Here is a 22026-nt window from a genome sequence, read left to right on the forward strand (position 1 = left end):
GGCAATCCCGGAATCATTGACGTTTTGTGGTAGACAAAAATGCTGGAGAAACTCAGCGGGTGAGGCAGCATTTATGGAGCGAAGGAAATATGCAACGTTTCGGGTTGAAACACTTCTTCGGACCTGGCCCGAAACGTTGGCTATTTCCATCGATCCATAGATGCTGCTTCAAGCCCTGTCCCACTGTGCGAGTTCACCCAAGAGCTCTCCCGAGTTGAAAATCTCTGTGTAGCATCTCTGTCCCTATCTTCAAATACCCACTTTGAAATAAAATACAACTTTCGACTTAAAAATTTAGCAGCAGGATCGCGATTAGTCGATTCCCACGCATTTTCAATCATCGTTCGATTCAGTGTAATTTTCACACCTGGTTGATGTCGTTTTTTTTTTAAAGATACAGTACATTACAATATATTGTTTCAAGCATACCTGGTGCTAAACGCACAAACTTTAAGGTGGTACTGATGTTACAAACGGTTATAAATGAATATAATTTCAAAGTGAAATAGGAGATTTCTGTGGAAAGAATATTTAACCAGAATATAAGGTGAGGTCGCTGCAAAATGCTCACTTAAAACAATACGCCGTCAACTCAGGATTGTTTCTTAGCCCTCTGACAGGTGTGTCAATCTAACCTCGTAGCTCGCTGTTAATCGATTCATAGCTATTAATTTTCATTCCTGGTCCGTATCGAACTTCTCCAAATGCAAACGCTTCAAGTTACGCTTCTTGTGTGGTGGTAAGGGGGGGGGGGGGGGGGCGATGCTAGGATAAAATACCGTATATTTGCAATTAAATTAAGATCCTGCTGTGAAATGCTTAATTTGAAAGTTGTATTTTATTTCAATGTGTGAATTTGAAGATAGGGACAAATGCTACACATAGACTTTGATAGGAAGGAAACGTTACATGAGCTGAGTAAAAGATTGGTCAAATGGTAGGTTCAATAAAGATCGGGCGAGGGGGATTGGGAGTGGGGGAAAAGTATCTACAGCTTGGGACTTGCCTAAATGAGTACTGAGATGGATTATCATTCCACACCAAATCTCTTAGACAATAATACCTTTTATGCAATTATCACAACATTTTGTTGGATATGGATCAACGGACTATGTATGGTACATGATTGTAAATGAGTAAAACAAATGTTCTTCATTAAGTACTGTTGTTTCTGGGATGGCGCGACTGCTTACAAGTAACCTACATTATACATTTTGTCATTATGTGGCTGAAACAATGGCATATTTTGTGATATTTATTGAGATAGAAAGATACAACTGAGTTTGGGAAAAATATTACGTTGCAACATTCTGTATGTCTGATAGATATTGTGAAATGGAACTCAGAAATTATGGGAGGATTACATAAAACTACAATTCAAAGGTAATGAATATACAGAGTATTCTTATTTCCATCATGAACATACAATAGTGATATAGGACATCCCCCCCCTTCCTTCCCAACCTCGGCCTCCCGGACCTTGGCGTACCGCTAGTTCCTAAAACCCATTTCCATCACTGATCTGGCATATAAATTCATGACAGTGAGATTTTAAAATCATGTTATATTCTTGTGTGAATGGGATTAGTTTGTTATTTGGATACTTAGGCTATTTTTTTAAATTATCCTTTTCTTAACAAATGGAATCTACAGGACATTCTTAATGGGAAAGTAGAGGTAAGAAAGTCGTGTCATACGTGGTTTGAAGAGCAAAAACTTGTAGTTTACAATGCCAAAATTGAAAAATTGAGAAAAACAAGGTGTACAGAGTTGTTTATTGGTTACAATCTGAGGAGTATGATGATGCTACTGATTATGGTATGCCAATGTACCAGCTAGCAACTGATCTTCTCCATAAAGACCTGGTCTTTTGCTAGAAATTGTAATTTATTTACCTATCTGTTATGGACCTACAGCATATAACACAATAATATTAAAGTTCTGATTTTGAGAATATCACATTTTTGAATTTTCAGGGTAGTCTGGGTGTTTATTACTATTTCCGTCACAACGGTCAATTTTGTGATTTGCTACAATTAGGTAATTAACTAATTATATGCTTGAATTTCAGGTCATCCAAGTACGAAGTATATTTGTTTCAGAATGCTTCAATCTATAATAACTGAAAATTTCATTCCGTTCTCTTAATTTTTAAGAAAGTTATGGGCTTTTGACTGTCCTCGATCACACCATTTTCATACTCGGAAATTAGCATTCTGTTCCCTATTGTTAATTTCTGAGTATGAAAATAGGGAACAAGATGCTAATTTCCGAGTATGAAAATGGCCATAACATTTTTAATACTGAAGATATGCAAGTGAATTAGGTGTCAAATTAAACTTCTTTTTATGTTTTATCTGATGGGATAAATTGCAGACTTGATTTTTAAAATCTCAAAATGTTGTAACATTGCTAGAAAAGAAAGATAGACTTTGTTCTCCCTCAGTACAGCAACATCAAGAACAACGTTGCTGTACTGAGGGATAGCCAAGTCTATCCCTCATTGCTAGCAGCTGATGGGAAGCGGCTGTAAAGTGGGAAGCGGTTGTAACAGGACAGGGCTGCTGGGGTGCGGGGGGGGGAGAGTTGCTTTCAGAGCGTGTGGGTAGTCTGTCCAGAGGTAAAGTTGCGGGGAGGGCAGGAGGGTTGAGAAGGAGGCGGTCGGGGATCATCCAGCTCAAGAGCCGGTCAGCGGGCGATGGATAACAGGACAGCAGCCGGTGGAGCTTACTCCATATGTCAGGGCGAGTAACCTCAATTGATCCCTTGTTCACGCTGAAACAGGAGTAAGCTCCACCACGCGCTGTGATGTTATCCATCACCCGCTGACCCACTCCGCTCTATAATCTTTGCTCTTGAGCTGGTCCCCTCAATGTTCAGATGGAGAGCACTGCCAGAGGTGAGCGGGCCGGCAGAAGGTGCTGAGATGGCAGTCGGTTCCGCTGTCCGGTGATGGCGGCCGCTTGTAGCCACGTGAGCTGCTTCCCTCCCCGGCCACATTGCGGAAGCTCCGCGCCCGGAGCGCCGCGGCAGCGGTGAGTGGGTGGGTTACTGGCATGAACACGGATCCCTCCTTCTCAACGCTCCTGCCCTCCCCGCAACTTTACCCCTGGCTAGACTCCCCACACGCTGTGAAAGGAATTCTCCCACCAATTGGTCCCTTGAACAAGTGTTGTCATTCAATAAGATGACAATGTCCCAGTGTGCTCCCGTTTTCCCCACCATCTTTCCACCTGCCGTTACCCTCCACCCCCCACCCATTCAGTAATTCAGAAAGGAGATTTGGAAGCCTTGGGCAAATTGAATTGTTACTTTATTTATTTTTATTTTTAATTTTACGGAGAGAACAATCTGCGCATGCGCGGTTTAAGATTTTTTTTAAAGCCGACTGACTGTCATATTACTCACGACACGTGACTCATTTATGATTATTTATTTATATTTCTATGAAAATTGTTCCCATTTGGGCCCCGCACCTCCTAAGGCCAGCCCTGCTCCCCCCCCCCCCCACCCCCATCTCCAACACTCGCTTCCTACTTATAGATACATAGAAAATAGGTTCAGGAGTAGGCCATTCGGCCCTTCGAGCCTGCACCACCATTCAATATGATCATGGCTGATCATCCACCTCAGTATCCCGTACCTGCCTTCTCTCCATACCCCCTGATCCCTTTAACCACAAGGGCCACATCCAACTCCCTCTTAAATATAGCCAATGAACTGGCCTCAACTACCCTCTGTGGCAGAGAGTTCCAGAGATTCACCACTCTCTGTGTGAAAAATGTTTTTCTCATCTCGGTCTTAAAGGATTTCCCCCTTATCCTTAAGCTGTGACCCCTTGTCCTGGACTTCCCCAACATCGGGAGCAATCTTCCTGCATCTAGCCTGTCCAACCCCTTATGAATTTTGTAAGTTTCTATAAGATCCCCCCTCAATCTCCTAAATTCTAGCGAGTACAAGCTGAGTCTATCCAGTCTTTCTTCATATGAAAGTCCTGACATCCCAGGAATCAGTCTGGTGAACCTTCTCTGCACTCCCTCTATGGCAATAATGTCCTTCCTCAGATTTGGAGACCAAAACTGTACGCAATACTCCAGGTGTGGTCTCACCAAGACCCTGTACAACTGCAGTAGAACCTCCCTGCTCCTATACTCAAATCCTTTTGCTATGAATGCTAACATACCATTCGCTTTCTTCACTGCCTGCTGCACCTGCATGCCTACTTTCAATGACTGGTGTACCATGACACCCAGGTCTCGTTGCATCTCCCTTTTTCCTAATCGACCACCATTTAGATAATAGTCTGCTTTCCTGTTTTTGCCACCAAAGTGGATAATCTCACATTTATCCACATTATACTGCATCTGCCATACATTTACTCACTCACCCAGCCTATCCAAGTCACCTTGCAGCCTCCTAGCATCCTCCTCACAGCTAACACTGCCCCCCAGCTTAATGTCATCCGCAAACTTGGAGATGTTGCATTCAATTCCCTCGTCCAAATCATCAATATATATTGTAAATAGCTGGGGTCCCAGCACTGAGCCTTGTGGTACCCCACTAGTCACTGCCTGCCATTCTGAAAAGGACCCGTTTACTCCTACTCTTTGCTTCCTGTTTGCCAGCCAGTTCTCTATCCACATCAATACTGAACCCCCAATACCGTGTGCTTTAAGTTTGTATACTAATCTCTTATGTGGGACCTTGTCGATAGCCTTCTGAAAGTCCAGATACAACACATCCACTGGTTCTCCCCTATTCACTCTACTAGTTACATCCTCGAAAAATTCTATAAGATTTGTCAGACATGATTTACCTTCCATAAATCCATGCCGACTTTGTCCAATGATTTCACCACTTTCCAAATGTGCTGCTATCCCATCTTTAATAACTGACTGTAGCAGTTTCCATACTTGGACGCATTCCTCTTACCATCCCTTGACCTTTTCATTTCCAATTACTGTCGTGCCATTGTCTGCATTGATTTCTCCACTCCCTCACCATCTTCAACCTTACCCCCCTGAAGGCACAGCACTCCACCTACGCTGGATCAATCCTGAAGACAAGCGGTGGTGTCGTTGTGGTCTGGCTGACGACTTTGCTGAGGCAGGTTGACAGCTCTCAGACCCCTTCTCATACCACCCCCTGAATTGTGAACTCCTGATTGAAACCAGGTCACTTCTCCTGCACCATTACAGATGTCATCACATCAGGAGGTCTCTCCTTCTCGGCCTATAACGTGAGTGTGCCCAAACCCTCATACCACAGGCAGGACTGCCCTGGTAGACATAGTTTCTCCCCTCTCTCCTTGACTGCCTGGTCCGTCTATCCCTTCCCACCAACCCCTCCCCACCCTGTGGCATTTTCCCCAGTGAAGCCAAACTTGCATCTTCACTTCCTCCCTCACTACCATCCAGGGATTTAAACAGCCTCTCCAGGAGAGGCAGAAAATCATGTGCAGATTCTCCAACCTGGTCTATTACATCCAGTGCTTTCTTTGTGGCCTCTTTTACGACCACAAACCCAAGTGTAGACTAGGTTATAGAAAGCATGCTTGCCTTCATGGCAAGGACATTGTATACAAAAGTCACTGAATATGAGATAAGATGCAACTCCACAGGACTTTGGTTCAGTGCATTTGGAGAGTTGCATGCAGTTCTGGTCGCCCCATTACAGAAAGGATGTGGAAGTTTGGAGAGGGTGCAGAGGAGGTTTACCAAAATCATGCCTAGATTAGAAGGTTTCAGCTAAAGGGAGAGGTTGGATAGATTGGATCGTTTTCTCTGGAACATCAGAGGTTGAGGGTTGTGGGGACCTGGAGCCCCTTGCCAGATGTGGTGGTTGAGCCAGATATAGTAGTGGTGTTTAAGAGGCTTTTATATAGGCACATGGAAGTGCAGGGAATAGAAGGATATGGTTTGCCTTCCTTCACTACCAATTCAACTTGCAAATTAAACTTTTGGAAATCCTGCACCAGCACCCGTCCTTTTACACTTCAATATCTGAATCCTCTCCTCATTTATAAAATCCTTTATTCCTACTACCAAAATACATACTTTGCTACACAGTATTCCGTCTACCACTTCTTTGCCCACTCTCCCAACCTGTCCATGTCCTTCTACAGAGTCCCTGCTTCTCTACACTACCTGTCCCTCCACCTATCTTCATACTATCCGAAAACTTGGCCTCAAAGCCTTCAATTCCCTCTTCCAAATCGTTGATATACACCGTGAAGAGCAGCGGCCCCAGCACTGACCCCTGCGGAACATCGCTAGTCACTGGCTGCCAACCAGGAAAAAGTTCCCTTTATTGCCACACTTTGCCTTCTGCAATTCAGCTAACTTCCATCCATGCTGGTATCTGCCATTTAATACCATGGGCTCTCATCTTCTTTGGCAGGCTTACGTATGGCACCTAATCAAAGGCCTTCTGAAAATCAAGGCAAATAACATGCACTGATTCTTGTGTGTAAGCAGGAACTGCAGATGCTGGTTTACACCAAAGATAGATACAAAATGCTGGAGTAACTCAGCGGGACGGGCAACATCTCTGGAGAAAAGGAATAGATGACGTTTCGGGTCAAGACCCTTCTTCAGACTAGTCAGGGGAGAGGGAGACTCTCGGTCTCCCGGTTGCTAAACACTTTAATGACACTTCCCATTCCCATATTGACTTTTCTGTCCTGGTCCTCCTCCACTGTCAGAGTGAGGCCACACGATATTGGACGAACAGAACCTCATATTTCTCTTGTGTGGCTAACAACCCAGCATATGAATATTAAATTCTGTAATTTTAAGGAACCCTTGCATTTCTGCTCTCTCTGTCCCTCCCCATACCTAGTAGTCCTGCTAGTTTCACTCTTCATGTCCCTTCGTTATCACCTCTTCCACAGCCAACAATGGACCATTGTGGGCTCCACCTTTCCTGGGCCATCAGTGCCAGCTCTGATTTGTTCTGTATCTTTTCATACCTCTAGTTTCCCTCTCCTCTGACTCTTAGCCTGAAGAAGGGTCTCAACCTGAAACGTCATCTATTCCTTTTCTCCAGAGATGTTGCCTGACCCGTTGAGTTACTCCAGCATGTTGTGTCTATCCACTGACTCTCCCTTGTCTATCCTGCCATTACTTCCACAATGAATTCCTACAGATTCTGCATGAAACTTAATGCCGAGAAATGTAGGGTTAGCTTTTGGCATGACGAGTGAGAAGAAATAAGAAGAAGCACAAAGTGTCACAATAACTAAGGATATAGGTTGAGGAAATGGGTTAGCAATGTACATGGATTATGTGGTTATAAATAGAGGCTTAGGACAGAAGAGCTAGAAAATAATGAGGAATCTTTATAAAATACAGGTTCAGCCATGGTCATTTCTGACATCTGTGCTACAAGAACAATGTAAGGACTTTAGAGAGATGGAGCACTGAAATGTTTCTACTGATTAGGGATGTTAGGTACATGTCTAAACTGGAGATGCAGAGGAGGTTTTCTTTACAACGGATAAGATTATGAAAGTAGAGGTATTTATAATCATGAATAGCAAAGACAGAGTGGAACTGTTCCCATAGGCAGGTGAAGTACCGAGGCAGAGAAGACTATGAACAGTATAGGGAGTACAGAGAAGGTTCACCAGACTGATTCCTGGGATGGCAGGACTTTCATATGAAGAATGACTGGATAGACTCGGCTTGTACTCGCTAGAATTTAGAAGATTGAGGGGGGATCTTATAGAAACTTACAAAATTCTTAAGGGGTTGGACAGGCTCAAGTAGATTAGTCAAACATGACCTTCCAGGCACAAATCCATGTTGACTGTTCCTAATCAGACCCTGTTTATCCAGATGCTTAAATGTATTATCTCCAAGTATCCTTTCCATTAATTTAAGGCAGCAACTCTACTGCTGCACCACCGTGCTGTCACATATTCTTGAGTGATGTTCTTGTATTTGACACAATTGACTTGCTGAACCTAGTCAGTGGATTCATATTTCCTTCGCTCCATAGATGCTGCCTCATTCGCTGAGTTTCTCCAGCATTTTTGTCCACAGTGGATTCCTAATTCTTGATTACTCTGGGAATTTAAACCCAATGTAAACAAATGTCAATTGAATTAAAACAGAAAATGTTATGAGTACACAAAGAGCAAGACAATAAGCAGGGAAGGAGCATGGCCCATAAGGGACTAAAGTGGCAACCTGTACATGGAGCTGGAGGGTGAAGGCAAGAACGAAATTGGAAAACTCAGGAAGGAGTACAGTAAAAAATTAACAAAGTCACCATCAATAAATAGGAAGTATTTGATGTCTTGGTAGGCTAAAAGATTATAAATCCCCAGTGCATTATGATAAGAGATTAGTATACAAACTTAAAGCACACGGTATTGGGGGTTCAGTATTGATGTGGATAGAGAACTGGCAGGCAGACAGGAAGCAAAGATTAGGAGTAAACGGGTCATTTTCAGAATGGCAGGCAGTGACTAGTGGGGTCCCGCAAGGCTCAGTGCTGGGACCCCAGCTATTTACAATATATATTAATGATCTGGATGAGGGAATTGAATGCAACATCTCCAAGTTTGCGGATGACACGAAGCTGGGGGGCAGTGTTAGCTGTGAGGAGGATGCTAGGAGGCTGCAAGGTGACTTGGATAGGTTGGGTGAGTGGGCAAATGCATGGCAGTTGCAGTATAATGTGGATAAATGTGAGGTTATCCACTTTGGTGGCAAAACTAGGAAAGTAGACTATTATCTGAATGGTGGCCGATTAGGAAAAGGGGAGATGCAACGAGACCTGGGTGTCATGGTACACCAGTCATTGAAAGTAGGCATGCAGGTGCAGCAGGCAGTGAAGAAAGCGAATGGTATGTTAGCATTCATAGCAAAAAGATTTGAGTATAAGAGCAGGGAGGTTCTACTGCAGTTGTACAGGGTCTTGGTGAGACCACACCTGGAGTATTGCGTACAGTTTTGGTCTCCTAATCTGAGGAAAGACATTCTTGCTATAGAGGGAGTACAGAGAAAGTTCACCAAACTGATTCCTGGGATGGCATATGAAAATATGAAGAAAGACTGGATAGACTCGGCTTGACCACGCTAAAATTTAGATGATTGAGGGGGGATCTTATAGAAACTTACAAAATTCTTAAGAGGTTGGACAGGCTAGATGCAGGAAGACTGGTCCCGATGTTGTGGAAGTCCAGAACAAGGGGTCACAGTTTAAGGATAAGAGGGAAGTCTTTTAGGACCAAGATGAGAAAATCTCTGACACAGAAGTTAGTTGAGGCCAGTTCATTGGCTATATTTAAGAGGGAGTTAGATGTGGCCCTTGTGGTTATGGAGAGAAGGCAGGGATGGGATACTGAGTTGGATGATCAGCCATGATCATATCGAATGGCGGTGCAGGCTCGAATGGCCTACTCCTGCACCAATTTTCTATGTTTCTATGTTCTATGTATATGGTATAAGCGATTAGTGTAAATTGGCAATATAGACATGTGCCTCTTGAAGTGCTAGGTAGCTCTATGCTTCCATGACTGAGGCGTGAAGAACCAAAAGTGGGAAATGAGGTGATTGACAAAAAAATCCAAATGTGGAATGAGAATTTGTTTTAAGCAATGATCGGGTTAGGAATTGGAATGCACTGCCAAGGGTAGTAGTCAAGGTAGATTGAATTGAAGCATGAAAAAAAAGGTTAAATATCTGAGGGGATATAATATGTAGGTTCTAAGGAGAGGGTGGGACGTGGGACTAACTGGATATGCTTATGTAGAACTAGTACAGGATCAGTGGACTGTATCACATTTCCCTGTGATTATACAACACTACACAATTTTTCAACATGAACATAATTAGAATAAACATTCATGAGGGATAATAAGTTTTACAAAATTAGCTTCAAGACGGTATTTTTTACACTAACATTATTCTGTCCTCTTTTACAAAGAAAGAATATATTTAATCTTTGAAAGGAATCCCACTTTCCAGATGTCCCTTTGCCTGCAAATAACCTACACCAATCAACTTTAGCAAGTTCCTGTCTAATGCCATCAAAGTTGCCCTTGCTCCAATTCATAACTTTAACTTGTGGGCTCTCCCTATCCTTACCACAAAACTATTCTCTGCCACAGGGCGGCACGGTGGCGCAGCTATAGAGTTGCTGCCTTACAGCGAATCCAGCACCGGAGACCCGGGTTCATTTTGGGTCCTGTCTTTAAGGAGTTTGTACGTTCTCCCCGTGACCTGCATGAATTTTCTCCGAGATCTTCAGTTTCCTCCCAGACTCCAAAGACGTACAGGTATGTAGGATAACTGGCTTGGTAAATGTAAAAATTGTCCCTAGTGGGTATAGGATATCGTTAATGTGCAGAGATCGCTGGTCGGCGCAGACCCGGTGGGCCAAAAGGGCCTGTTTCCGCATTCTATCCCTAAAAAAAGACATTAAAAAACTATTAAACATGAATATTGATCCTGGACAAGATTGGACAAAGAAATCTTCAGCAATATGTTCTCTTGTTTGATTTTCACCACTGCAGATAAAACAAGGGCTGCCAACTTTAGTAGGAACATAGCTGATATTTGCATCACCTCCAAGTTCTTGCACTATTTCTGCAGCCCTTGGATTTTTATTGTCCTCACTCCTTTGAATAAGCTAAAGGTTTAGCAGCCACTGGGTTAGAACATTCTAAAAATTCACAATACTTTCAATTATGCTTTTTTTAATGTGAGTGTCAACCCCCTAAGCTTAGCCATTTTCCTACGGAGTCACGTGAGTGACTATGTTAAGACCCCGCCAGCACGCATGCGCGACATAGCATTGCAACAGCGGCGGGCGGGGGAAAGAGCTCTCCCGCGGCAACGTTTAAAACGGGATCTGCAGGTAAGTTAATCTTATTCTGAGGTCGTTTATTTCGAACCCTTGCTGTGTTCTGTGTTTCAGCGAACATGGACACGGGAAAGAAAATGAAGAAGGTCGCGTCCCGTGTGACTGTGGGGGACCAGGAAGGTTCCGGCAGTGGGGGGTGACCCGCGGCACCGGGACCGCATTCCCTGCGGTCCAGTCACCGACTCAAACCCTGCTCAGCCGAGCCCAACGCCGCGAGCTGCTCAGCTCAAACCTGCGCAGCGGGTTTGAGGCAAGGCAAAGCAGAAGTCGGTCCGGCCGATAGACTCCGATGAGTCGGGCCAGGAGGACGTGCTGCCTGAGAGCAGCAAAGGTGACCGTCTATCCCGCATGGAGCGGTTGATGGAGCAGATGCTCCAGCGTGACTTGCTCCAGGAGATGGAGCAAGCTCACCATGGGAGTCCTCACACTCCCACAACAGCACCGTATTCGGCGCTGTCCATCGCATCTCCCTCGACAGAGGGGAGCGTTGGGGGCCTGGGCTCTGCTGGCCTGGAAGAGGGGATCGTGGCTGAAGATACCGGCAGTGTGCTGGGGTTGCAGGACCAGGAAGAGCTGCTGGGAGTGGTCACCAGGTTTGCGGTACCACCACAAGCGGGACAACCATTGCAGGCCAAACTGGCGGCCAGCATAGACTACCTGTCCTTCCACCCTCTGCAGGAACAGGTAGTCAATGATACAATGGATAAATACATACCACCAGAGAACTGTATCTCGTTAAATGTACCCGCCGTCAACAGTCAAATCTGGGGGTACTTCGGGATGGGCATAAGGGCCCAGGAGGTGAAACTTCAGAAAATCCTAAAACTTCTGACTTCGGCGATAACATCTTACGCTCGTTCCGTTGATGGCGTTGAAATGACGGACAATCAGCAGGACACACTGGCCTTACTGTGCAATACACAGTACGAAATAAACTGTCTGAGAAAGAACGCTATCAAACCTGCCCACAACCCCAAATTTGCAGGGTTGTGCAAAACAGCAACAGCACAACCGCAGATACTGCTGTTTGGGAAAAACTTGTCTAAACAAGTGAAATAACTCGATGAAGAGTCTAAAGCCGTTGGGCATGAGGGCAGCAGCAGGAACGAGCAAAACCACACATCCCAGACGGCAGCACCCCTATGCATCCACCAGCAGGCATCAACACCAGGGTACTGGTGAAAGCACGAGGGCCGCACAGCAACCACAAAGGTCTTTTTTAGGCCAAGGCCCAGAGCGGCCCTCATGGAAAATGCGCCTACCCCACACTCCAGCACCTCGACCACTGAAGAGGCAGAAGCCGAAGAAATGAACGTACCACCGGTAACCATGGAGCTAGGTGGGTCTGGTTCCTTCCAGAACATAAAAGGTGTAGGTCCTATACTAACAGGGGGAAGGTTACACTTGTTTTGGGAAGCATGGAGGACTATTACAACTAATAAATATATACTACAAAGTATTCAGGGATACAAAATTGATTTCATCCAAAAAGGTATGCCACCAGTTCAACGTGTACCTGACAGGGAGTTTGTACTCTCACAACAGGAGAAGTTGGAAGGACATGCAGAACTGGTGAGGTTACTGCCAAACAATTAGTTTCCGAAGGATACTTCATGGCATGCATTGATCTAAAAGATGCATACTATTCAGTACCCATTCATAAGGATCATCGTCGATACCTAAAATTTAATTGGATGGGGCAACTATGGCAGTATATAGCGTTGACATCAGCCCCTAGACTATTTACCAAGATATTGAAGCCAGCCTTGACAATACTAAGAAAACAAAAACATATTGTCATGGCATATCTTGATGATATTTTGATTGTGGGGAAAATCCTGGAATTAGCTAAATCAGCGGTTTCAGCTACCAAACATTTGTTTGAAACACTGGGGTTTATCATCCATCCAGATAAATCTAAGTTGACACCATCCACAACTATGGATTATCTGGGATTCACAATTAACTCTGTCCACATGTCTGTAACATTGCCAAAGAACAAAGCAACAGATTTGGTGGAAGCCTGCAACAAATTGATTGTGACTAATCAACCATCTATTCGACAGGTGGCAAGAGTGATTGGGAAATTAGTAGCAGCATTTCCAGCTACTCAGTTTGGACCTTTGCATTACCAAAATCTACAAAGGGCAAAGGTGCAAGCGCTAAAACAACATGCAGGTCATTTTGATTGACCTATGCAATTACCAGCCAAAGCAATTTTGGCCTACACAGCCATGGTTCCCTGTGGTTCTCGACATGGTCTCTGAACCGCATATGACCATTACTAAAAGACCAGATCTTTTGGTCCATCCTGTTATGGGCGAGATTCATCCGTGCCATGACAGGATAAATCTGTTGGCTTGCAGAATTTGAAAAGACCTTTGCTGGATCTGGGATTAACGGACAGGAACATGATCACGGCGGCCTACCGAGAATCAACTAAGAAGCAGTACCTCTCCAGCATTCGGAAATGGGAATCGTACTGCTCAAGGACTGGTGTAGCATACTAAACAGCTACAGTCACCAACGTCCTGGAGTTCCTATCCAGCCTTCACTTTGATGTAGGACTGAGCTACAGCATTATTAACAGTGCTAGGAGTGCTCTGTCAGCATATTTATGGCAGGCACCGGGACAGCAGTCCATGGGATCCCACCCTCTAGTTGCCAAACTAATGAGGGGTATTTACAACACCAATCCTCCCAGACCAAGGTACACCCAGATCTGGGACGTCAGTGTTGACATTGCTCACGGGTTGGTCACCAGCAATGTCCCTGTCCCTGGAACAGCTCACACTAAAAACAGTCATGCTGATGGCATTGGCCTCAGCTCAAAGGGTCCAGTCCCTATACAAATTAAGATTGGACAATATGAAAATATCAACTGACAAGATAACCTTCCGGATAGAAACATAGAAACATAGAAATTAGGTGCAGGAGTAGGCCATTCGGCCCTTCGAGCCTGCACCGCCATTCAATATGATCATGGCTGATCATCCAACTCAGTATCCCATACCTGCCTTCTCTCCATACCCTCTGATCCCCTTAGCCACAAGGGCCACATCTAACTCCCTCTTAAATATAGCCAATGAACTGGCCTCGACTACCCTCTGTGGCAGGGAGTTCCAGAGATTCACCACTCTCTGTGTGAAAAAAGTTCTTCTCATCTCGGTTTTAAAGGATTTCCCCCTTATCCTTAAGCTGTGACCCCTTGTCCTGGACTTCCCCAACATCGGGAGCAATCTTCCTGCATCTAGCCTGTCCAACCCCTTAAGAATTTTGTAAGTTTCTATAAGATCCCCTCTCAATCTCCTAAATTCTAGAGAGTATAAAACAAGTCTATCCAGTCTTTCTTCATAAGACAGTCCTGACATCCCAGGAATCAGTCTGGTGAACCTTCTCTGCACTCCCTCTATGGCAATAATGTCCTTCCTCAGGTTTGGAGACCAAAACTGTACGCAATACTCCAGGTGTGGTCTCACCAAGACCCTGTACAACTGCAGTAGAACCTCCCTGCTCCTATACTCAAATCCTTTTGCTATGAAAGCTAACATACCATTCGCTTTCTTCACTGCCTGCTGCACCTGCATGCCCACTTTCAATGACTGGTGTACCATGACACCCAGGTCTCGCTGCATCTCCCCTTTTCCTAGTCGGCCACCATTTAGATAATAGTCTGCTTTCCTGTTTTTGCCACCAAAATGGATAACCTCACATTTATCCACATTATACTGCATCTGCCAAACATTTGCCCACTCACCCAGCCTATCCAAGTCACCTTGCAGTCTCCTAGCATCCTCCTCACAGCTAACACTGACCCCCAGCTTAGTGTCATCCGCAAACTTGGAGATATTGCCTTCAATTCCCTCATCCAGATCATTAATATATTTTGTAAATAGCTGGGGTCCTAGCACAGAGCCTTGCGGTACCCCACTAGTCACTGCCTGCCATTGTGAAAAGGACCCGTTTACTCCTACTCTTTGCTTCCTGTTTGCCAGACAGTTCTCTATCCACATCAATACTGAACCCCCAATGCCGTGTGCTTTAAGTTTGTAAACTAATCTCTTATGTGGGACCTTGTCAAAAGCCTTCTGAAAGTCCAGATACACCACATCCACTGGTTCTCCCCTATCCACGCTACTAGTTACATCCTCGAAAAATTCTATAAGATTCGTCAGACATGATTTACCTTTTGTAAATCCATGCTGACTTTGTCCAATGATTTCACCACTTTCCAAATGTGCTGCTATCCCATCTTTAATAACTGACTCTAGCAGTTTCCCCACTACCGATGTTAGACTAACTGGTCTGTAATTCCCCGTTTTCTCTCTCCCTCCCTTCATAAAAAGTGGGGTTACGTTTGTTACCCGCCAATCCTCAGGAACTACTCCAGAATCTAAAGAGTTTTGAAAGATTATTACTAATGCATCCACTATTTCTGGAGCTACTTCTTTAAGTACTCTGGGATGCAGCCTATCTGGCCCTGGGGATTTATCGGCCTTTAATCCATTTAATTTACCCAACACCACTTCCCGGCTAACCTGGATTTCACTCAATTCCTCCAACTCCTTTGTCCCCTGCTATTTCCGGCAGATTATTTATGTCTTCCTTAGTGAAGACGGAACCAAAGTAGTTATTCAATTGGTCCGCCATATCCTTGTTCCCCATGATCAACTCACCTGTTTCTGACTGCAAGGGACCTACATTTGTTTTAACTAATCTCTTTCTTTTCACATATCTATAAAAACTTTTGCAGTCAGTTTTTATGTTCCCTGCCAGTTTTCTTTCATAATCTATTTTTCCTTTCCTAATTAAGCCCTTTGTCCTCCTCTGCTGGTCTCTGAATTTCTCCCAGTCCTCCGGTATGCTGCTTTTTCTGGCTAATTTGTACGCATCATCCTTCGCTTTGATACTATCCCTGATTTCCCTTGTTATCCACGGATGCACTACCTTCCCTGATTTATTCTTTTGCCAAACTGGGATGAACAATTTTTGTAGTTCATCCATGCAGTCTTTAAATAACTTCCATTGCATATCCACCGTCAACCCTTTTAGAATTAATTGCCAGTCAATCTTGGCCAATTCACGTCTCATACCCTCAAAGTTACCTTTCTTTAAGTTCAGAACCATTGTTTCTGAATTAACAATGTCACTCTCCATCCTAATGAAGAACTCAACCATATTATGGTCACTCTTGCCCAAGGGGGCACGTACAACAAGACTGCTAACTAACCCTTCCTCATTACTCAATACCCAGTCTAAAATAGCCTGCTCTCTCGTTGGTTCCTCTACATGTTGATTTAGATAACTATCCCGCATACATTCCAAAAAATTCTCTTCCTCAGCACCCCTGCCAATTTGATTCACCCAATCTATATGTAGATTGAAGTCACCCATTATAACGGTTTTGCCTTTGTCGCACGCATTTCTAATTTCCTGTTTGATACCATCTCCAACTTCACTACTACTGTTAGGTGGCCTGTACACAACACCCACCAGCGTTTTCTGCCCCTTAGTGTTTCGCAGCTCTACCCAAACCGATTCCACATCCTGCAAACTAATGTCCTTCCTTTCCATTGCGTTAATCTCCTCTCTAATCAGCAACGCTACCCCACCTCCTTTTCCTTTCTCTCTATCCCTCCTGAATATTGAATATCCCTGGATGTTCAGCTCCCAGCCTTGGTCACCCTGGAGCCATGTCTCCGTGATCCCAACTATATCATAGTCATTAATAGCTATCTGCACATTCAACTCATCCACCTTATTACGAATGCTCCTTGCATTGAGACACAAAGCCTTCAGGCTTGTTTTTACAACACTCTTACCCCTTATACAATTTTGTTGAAAAGTGGCCCTTTTTGATTTTTGCCCTGGATTTTCCGGCCTGCCACTTTTACTTTTCACCTTGCTACCTATTGCTTCTACCCTCATTTTACACCCCTCTGTCTCTACGCTCACACATTTAAGAAACCCTTTCCCTTTAACTCCATCCTCCACTAGCCCATTCGACACCCCACCCCCCTTATTCAGTTTAAAACCACCCGTGTAGCAGTGGCAAACCTGCCTGCCAGAATGCTGGTCCCACACCTGTTAAGATGCAATCCGTCCCTTTTGTACAGTTCCCCCTTACCCCAAAACAGATCCCAGTGATCTAAGAATCTAAATCCCTGCCCCGTGCACCAGTTCCTCAGCCACACGTTCAGGTCCCGTATCTCCCTGTTCCTGCTCTCGCCAGCACAAGGAACTGGAAGCAAACCGGAGATAACAACCCTGGAGGTCCTGCTTTTCAGCATTTTTCCGAGCTCTCTAAAGTCACGCTGCAGAATATTCATCCCCTTCTTTCCGACATCGTTTGTGCCGACATGCACTACCACTTCCGGATGTTCACCTTCGCCCTTGAGGATTTTCTGCACTCTGTCCGTGACATCCTGGATCCTGGCACCAGGAAGGCAGCACACCATCCTCGCATCCCGTCTGTTGCCGCAGAAACCCCTAGTCCGTACCTCTCACAATGGAGTCTCCCACTACAATGGCGTTGCCTGCCTTAGGCCTTTTTGGTTTTGGCTCAACAGCCCTATTCGCATCACAAGCCAGTCCGCCGCCCAGTGTAAACACCTCTTCTGTCCCGACAGCTTCTAAGTGGGTGAACCTGTTCACAAGAGGTACAACACCCGGGGACATTGGCATTCCATGCTTCCCTCCCGTTCTCACTGTCTCCCACTTAAGGTACTGGAAGAGAGAAGGTGTAACAATCGTACTGTAGGACTTGTCGAGGAACGACTCCGTTTCTCGGACGAACCGGAGGTCATCCACTTGCTTCTCCAGTTCCCCAACACGGCCCTTCAGGAGCTCTACCTGGATGCACTTCTCGCATTTGTAGTAGCCAGAGGCACTAGCGGTGTCCTTGACCTCCCACAAACTGCAAGCATCGCACTGAATCAGCTTGCCTGACATTTTCTTATTTTGTCTCCTCTCCGAAGACTCTCGAGCCAAAGACTCACACTTTTCTCACAGGGCCGCTCACTCACTGCCGCTCGCTAAGAGCAGTCTTGCTTAAATTGACTGATAAATTGCCTGATTTACCAATTTACAAACCAAATTCCTCAGTTTTCAACTGTTTTCCCAGCACTGACTCACTTCTCTCCTCCCACTTAGGCTAGAGCCAATCAGTCGTATCTCTTGCTAAACTCCTGCTGCTGTTGTTGCTCCCAAAGCTACAGCAGTTCTGAGTCAAGTCTGCCTGTCCTTGACCTGTACTTTAACTGTTTTCACTTCTCTCCTCCCACTTGGGCTGGAGCCAATCAGTCGTATCTCTTGCTAAGCTCCTGCTGCTGTTGTTGCTCCCAAATCTACAGCAGTTCTGAGTCAAGTCTGCCTGTCCTTGACCTGTACTTTAACTGTTTTCACTTCTCTCCTCCCACTTGGGCTAGAGCCAATCAGTCGTATCTCTTGCTAAGCTCCTGCTGCTGTTGTTGCTCCCAAAGCTACAGCAGTTCTGAGTCAAGTCTGCCTGTCCTTGACCTGTACTTAAACTGTTTTCACTTCTCTCCTCCCACTTGGGCTAGAGCCAATCAGTCGTATCTCTTGCAAAACTCCTGCTGCTGTTGTTGCTCCCAAAACTACAGCAGTTCTGAGTCAAGTCTGCCTGTCCTTGACCTGTACTTTAACTGTTTTCACTTCTCTCCTCCCACTTGGGCTAGAGCCAATCAGTCGTATCTCTTGCTAAACTCCTGCTGCTGTTGTTGCTCCCAAAACTACAGCAGTTCTGAGATCTTGGAGTTGGTCAAACAAAGTAGACCAGGAACATCGGGACTGAATTTGGTTCTGGGAGCTGCTGGGGTGGATACTGACATTTTAAAATCTCATTCCACCAGGGCAGCAGCAACATCGCCGGCTAGAAACATGGAGGTACCAATGGACCATATCCTGGCGACAGCAGGATGGTCTATGGAAAAGACTTTCCAAATATTTTATAATAAGCCGATCGCCAAACCTGCGGTGTTGGCAGAAATTATTTTAAGTTCTACAATATAATTTAACCTGAGGGAGCATTATTTTTCTTTGATAAAATAAATTGTTATTGTTTTAAAAAAAATTGATTCATATTTAATTACAATAACATACTTCCTCCCTTGGATGACTTCGGCAGTGAGTGAAGCATGGATTTGTTGCACGGCATGAAATCACATGAAAACACTACTTTAAAATCTTCACGTAGTCACTCACGTGACTCCGAAGTAAAATAGGAAGATTAAACGAGAACTTACCAGTTTGAAGTTTGATCTGTATTTTATGAGGAGTTACGTTGAGGGAATACGTGCCCTCCACGCCCACCCTCAATTATAAAGGTCAACTGGTATCCTAGTTCTTCTTATCTTACTATGTTTATTTCACTTACTATTGCTGTGATTCCACACCACTGCTTTGAAGAATATCGCTCATGCGTGCTGGCGGGGTCTTCACGTATTCCCTCAATGTAACTCCTCATAAAATGAAGATGAAACTTCAAACTGGTAAGTTCTCGTTTAATCTTACTATTCTACATTTACTTGCTATTTAGCATCATTTTGAGAGCAACTCTTTTATGAATGAAAATAACTCTTTTTCTCAAAAAGAATGGACTTTTGTATTCATTATTGCATTTCATCAAAGGACTTGACTTAATAGAAATCAGTATTTTAATTACTAATTTGAAGCAGCCTGGATAACTTTATAAATTGAAGTGACTCAGCGGGACAGACAGCATCTCTGGAGAGAAGGGATGGATGGCGTTTTGGGTTGAGACCCTTCTTCAGACAGCATGAAGAGTGGTCTCGACCCGAAACATTACCCATTGAGTCTGAAGAAGGGTCTCGACCTGAAACGTCACCCATTCCCACTCTCCAGAGGTGCTGCCTGTCCTGCTGAGTTACTCCAGCATTTTGTGTCAATCTTCGATGTAAACCAGCATCTGCAGTCCCTTCTTACATAAATTGATGTGACATCTATCTGAAGCTCATTATGAAATTTTAGATGGTTGGTTCCCTCTTAAAAGTGGTTATCACTTTGAGATGTGGTTATCACTTGTGATTCCTATGAAGTTGGCCTATGACATTTGCAATGAAATATAGTGAATTCTTAATTAGAGAAAGATAATTTGTCTATTTCTTGGCTCTGCCCTTGAGAAGGCAACCTGTGCACACAGCAAATCTACTGAGACTTCATTTCTTAATCATTTGATTTCAATGAAAGTGAATTGTGTATTGGGATCACGAGAATTATCTGATTCGTCAATGGTTATCCAAGAATTAAATTCCAAAATAAAGTAAGAGAAACAAATCATGTATTTTGTTTCTCCAAAAAGGTTGGTACGCAACAGGTAAAATATATCAATATATTATCTGTGTAACATAGATACTTAGACAATAGGTGCAGGAGTAGGGAGCACCGCCATTCATTGTGATCATCCACAATCAGTACCCCGTTCCTGCCTTCTCCCCATATTCCTTGATTCCACTAGCCCTAAGAGCATGATCTAACTCTCTTTTGAATGCATCCAGTGAATCGGCCTCCACTGCCTTCTAAGGCAGAGAATTCCACAAATTCATAAATCTGTGTGAATTTTTTTTTCCTCATCTCAGTTCTAAATGGCTTACACTGTTCTAAATGACTTACATTCTTGAACTGTGGCCCCTGGTTCTGGACTCCCCCAGCATTGGGGACATGTTTCCTGCATCTAGCGTACTCAATCCCTTAATAATTTTATATGTTTCTATAAGATCCCCTCTCATCCTAAATTCCAGTGAATATAAGCCCAGTCACTCCATTCTTTCATCATATGACAGTCCCGCCATCCCGGGAATTAACCTCGTGAACCTACGCTGCACTCCTTCAATAGAGGAATGTCCTTCCTCAAATTAGGGTGTTGTGTGATGAAGCGTTGTAAAAAGACATGGACCTTTGCTTGAACAGGTCTTTAGGAATTGTCAAACCGGCACATTTGCTTGATGGAGTGAAAGCTAAAAACAACTTGGTAATGTGCTGTCCCATAGAATATAGCATCTTCATTTAGCGGCGGCGCGACTCTCGTCAGCAGCGGCCTCTGCAGTCCGTCTGTGTTTTATTATTTTTTGTCTCGTTTTTATGTAGTTTTTGTTATTTTTTTTGTTGGGGTATGTGTGTGTGGGGGTGGGGGTGGGGTGGGGGGGAGGGGGCAACTTTAAAATCTTTCCCCTGCACGGGAGACCCAACCTTTTCTTTGTCGGGTCTCCGTTGTCGTTGGGGCTGCAACGTGGAGCGGCCTCCAACAGGAACGACCTGGGGTTCCAGCCACGGAGCTGCCGACTACTCACCATCACGGGGCTGGCCGAGTCTGGAGTGGGTGGAGCTGTGGTGGACGCTGCTGCCACCCGGCCTCCGGAGATTCGGAGGCTGCAACTGCGGGTCTGGCGGACGGCGGCACCGGGAGCCCGCGGGTCCCTGCTGGGAGACCGCTTTTCGGGGCTTCCGCAACGGCGACTTCTCCCGCCCGAGTTGCGGGGTTGAAGAGCACCTGAGCGGGGCCTTACACCATCGCCCCGCGCGGCTTGGAATGGCCGCGGGACTTTGCGAGCGCACGCCGGGGGCTCTAACAACTAGACCCGGTGCGCGACCTTGCATCACCCGGCGTGGCTTTAATGGCCGCGGGTCAATCGCCATCGCCAGCCGGGGGCTTTGACTTTGACTCTGACTCTGACATCGGGGGGGGAGAGTGCAGTGGAGAGATAAGTTTTTTTTGCCTTCCATCACAACGATGTGATGGATGTTTGTGTAAACTGTGTTGTGTCTCGGGTCTTTTTGTTTTGTAATGTATGGCTGCAGAAACGACATTTCGTTTGGACCTCAAGGGGTCCAAATGACAATAAATTGTATTGTATTGTATTGTATTCATTTAGAAGACCAAGAAAGACCAACTTGACTTCATAAATTGAGAATATCAACAAAGAAGAAGTTCATCTGGATATTACTTGCCTCTCCGAAGAATATAGTAGTCATGGTGTACTTTTTTATTCCCAGTGATTTCTACAGTTCTAATCCAGCAGAGAGATGGCAATAAGTGTTGTTTTCGAGCAAAGAATCTTTGCTTTTGCGCCCATTTTGCAATACCAGTGCAGGGTTACAAGTCTGGTGCACCAA

At 44.7% G+C, this 22026-nt stretch overlaps 1 long non-coding RNA gene across 1 annotated transcript; it reads right to left on the reverse strand.

The window, feature by feature from the left end:
- Nucleotides 1-555: 555 nt before the first annotated feature.
- On the reverse strand, nt 556-11830 carry LOC116979364. Its single transcript, XR_004413680.1, has 3 exons — nt 11777-11830; nt 4024-4026; nt 556-566 (listed from the first exon to the last, which is right to left on the reverse strand). It is a non-coding gene; the product is annotated as an uncharacterized LOC116979364 (long non-coding RNA).
- Nucleotides 11831-22026: the final 10196 nt, after the last annotated feature.

This window comes from Amblyraja radiata, chromosome 12, assembly GCF_010909765.2.
Source record: "Amblyraja radiata isolate CabotCenter1 chromosome 12, sAmbRad1.1.pri, whole genome shotgun sequence".
Lineage (NCBI taxonomy): Eukaryota > Metazoa > Chordata > Chondrichthyes > Rajiformes > Rajidae > Amblyraja > Amblyraja radiata.